At 32.2% G+C, this 3,600-nt stretch overlaps 1 pseudogene; it reads left to right on the plus strand.

The window, feature by feature from the left end:
- Positions 1–516: 516 nt before the first annotated feature.
- Positions 517–786, plus strand: LOC119244147 (NADH dehydrogenase [ubiquinone] 1 beta subcomplex subunit 3-like; annotated as a pseudogene).
- The last annotated feature ends 2,814 nt before the right edge of the window (positions 787–3,600 follow it).

Below are 3,600 nucleotides of genomic sequence, written 5' to 3' on the forward strand. Positions count from 1 at the left end.
TTCTGATCATAATGTAAAAACATGGTGATTAAACTGTGTACTGCTTAATAGGGATTGTAACAAAGAGGAAATTAAAGCAGAAATCAAAAAGTACCTCAAGAATAATGAAAATGAGTATACATATCAGGAAAAGCAGCAAAGATGGTTTTAAGAAAGAATGTAATTTCAATACAGATCTACATTAACAAGAAAAATGTTCACCAAACAATATTACACCTAAAATGACTTGAAAAGGAGGAGCAAACATTAACTAAAGTTAGTAGGAGGGAAATAATAAAATTTAGAACAACAGTAAATCAAATAGATATAAAAATACTATATAAAAGATCAAAGAAACTAAGAGTTGATATTTTGAGAAGATAAGAAAAAGCAATACAACTTTAGCTAGGCTAACAAAGGAAGGAAGAGAGAAAACATTAATAAACAGAATTAAAAATGAAAGAGGAGTTATTTCCAGTTGACTCCAGCTAGAGGGTTGAATATTGAGGGTCCAGAGTGGTCAGATTGGTGTTGGACATGGCCGATTGACATGAACATGGCCATGAATGTGGCCAAGAAAAAAATGCAACTTCCAGATTATAAGTAATGGAAGATTGAAGGGTTGCATGGGGAATAAAGGATCCACTGGGAAACAATGAAGCTTGGAGATACACGGGTGGCTTTGTAAATCATGTTTCCTTTGTTGGTACATAATTAAAAGGATTCAAGTGGGGATTTTCTGCATTTGTGGTAGTTGTGGGAACTGAATATTACCTGAAATCCCAGAATTAAGATAAAGTTCTATAGCATCACTGAAGATAAAATGAAAGTAACTTAGTGGTTTCTTAATTCATGAAATTAAAATTTCCTTACTGGAGCCTATTTATCTGTATGTTTGTCCCTTAAAGAATACTAACATATATCCATAAAAAAGAAAGAAAAAGAAAAAGAGAAGTGAAAGAGGAGAAATTACTAGAGGTATCATAGAATACAAAGGCTCATAAGAGATCCCTATAAGAATACATACTCTAACAAGTTTGATAATCTTGAAAAAATTTAAAACAATACAGTTTATGAAGATTTAATCTAAAATAATCAGAAAATTTCAATAGAACAATTGCAATCATGGAAATTAATAATCAACCCCCCCCAAAAAAAAATAAAAGCTCATGAGCAGACACATCTTTATAGGAGAATTTTACTCAAAGTAACATGGGTGAGTTAGATATGGCAAGAAAAATTTGATAGAGAATGCATTGCAGACTGTGCAAGGCAAAATTTAAACAATGGTTGTTATTTGACAAGTGTGTGTAGTAGGGTGATTGGTATTTTCTTTCCACTGATGCATGGGTCTAATTATTGGCAAAGGATTTGCATTTCTTTTGTAACAAAACCATACATTAAACAACAGATATTGGCTAATAAGTATAGCAAACCAAGTATCTTTAGCACATAAATTTTCAACTCACATGAATTATCTACAAATCCAAATTTATTTTATTATTGCTTTAATAAAGATAAAACAGCACTAACTAAAAATATAGTAAGTGAATGGACTGATCAACACCACTGATCAAATTTAGACTGTGCTAAATTTCAGTCTAATTTACACAGAGGCTGCACACATCTATGTGTATTTGTGTGTCTACTGTACCTGACTCCTGATTCATTCTCTCTCTTCTTCACTGTTTATATGTATGATAAGATCTTATTTTATGTTTGACTTATTTGTGGTTAGCACTCAGGTGCAGTAGCGCCAAACGTAGTGGCCATTGTTTTATTCTAGACAACTCAACTAAAGCCTAAAAAGGAAAAAAGGAACAAAGAAAGAAAAAAAAAAAAAACCCTAAGGTCTCTATTCTTCCATTGATGTGACAGGATTTAGAGGACAAGTTCCCACACAGGACTGAATTTCCCCAGGCTAAATGGGAAAATTTGAGGCCCTACTCCCTAAAACATACACAGCAGAAATAATCTTTTCAGATTTTTCTATATGTATCCTCCCAAAATATATTATTTAATGTGTTACACTCATTAAATTTGATCAGAGTAAAGTTGAGTGATTTTTTAAACTCTGAACTAATTGTTCCTTAATTGAGTTGGGTAATTTGTAATTCAAAAAGGATATTAGATTTCTAGTCAGGTAGGGCTCAGCTCACATTTACTGATGAAAGAAAAGTAAGATACAGAATTGTTTCAGAAATCAATGCAAAATAATAAAAAATTAAAATGGAAAAGCAGTCTATCAGTAGTGTTGCTATAACAAAGGTGAGTCTTGTTTTATATTGATTAGTTACTGTTAAATAATTCATCATTGCTTCTCAATAGTGCAGGCTGTAGCAGGGTTGTTTATAGCAAGGGATAGTTGGACAGAATCAAGCAATCAATACTAGAGCTGTAAGAATACTTGGAAATGCAGTTCTTTGGTTCACTCAGAGTAGTTCTTGGGCTACAAAATTGTAGTGGCCCAGAAAAATGTGAGTAGACAATTGTTCACAAGATTCTTCACAGCCCCTTCTCAAAGAGATATAATATTTGGTTTCTGTTAAGATGGAACTAACTCAAGATGTTATATGAGTGTTCTCCTACCTTTCATTCACTACATGAAATCTACAGCTATCACCAGCCCTTTAGAACATACTTATTAGATGCGTTTCCCACCTATTCTGCTTTCAGCTATGTCGGGAAACATTTTCTTGAGAAACCATAATTCTGTCTTTCTTCATTTAATTATTAAAAGCATTGGAATTTCTAAAATCATGTACATAATTATCAACTTCAATTTCAAAGTCATAGCAATGCTTAAAATTTGGCAGTGGTGGTGTTTTTACCTCTGATGAAAAACAATCACACCCAAAACTACTTGGTATATACCCTAATTTCCTGGGAGAAGCATTAAGAATTGCGATTTGTTTTTCAGGTTTTGATGACATAGAAGCAGGACACGCGCTTCTGCTCCATATAAGTTCTGTAATTTAAGGTTCACTCTTTAGGCTTTTGAGCATTTTCATCCATAAAATAAAGATAGCAGTATCTTTCCTTGTTCATTCATAGGATTTTTGCAGGAATTTAAATGAGCTAAAGTTCATGGCACATTCATATACTATAAAGTGACATAGATACTTACTATTGCACTATGATTTTTTGAAGAAAAAGTAAATGGACTAGATGATACTTCATGGGAACTAATAACCTCCATTGGTTATTGCAATTGAAATCAAAGATGACAGGTTTGGACAGGTATCTTAGCAGTTATGTATAAAATGAATATTCCTGTAAATTAGTTAATGACAGTTGGTGTCTACTATATACTAGCTTATTCTAGAAAGAATTTCAGGTAGTTTAATCATAAATAAACTAGACAGAGTAACTTGTGATAAAAATGTGGTTAATAAAATATAAAAATAAGAGTAAGAATCAAAAAAGTGACAAGAGAAAAATGCAAGACAATAGTAGTAGGTGAATTCAACAGTCTACATGAATAGATCAACCAGGCAGAATATCAACAAGTAAATAACAAACTTTATGAAGAATTAGACCACTATGTCTTAGTAAATATTCATAGGACACTGCAACCCAACAAAACAGACTACATATTCTCAAATGTACATGGAAAAGTCT

The sequence above is a fragment of the Talpa occidentalis genome, unplaced genomic scaffold, assembly GCF_014898055.3.
Source record: "Talpa occidentalis isolate TD23 unplaced genomic scaffold, MPIMG_talOcc4v2.1 talOcc4.14, whole genome shotgun sequence".
Lineage (NCBI taxonomy): Eukaryota > Metazoa > Chordata > Mammalia > Eulipotyphla > Talpidae > Talpa > Talpa occidentalis.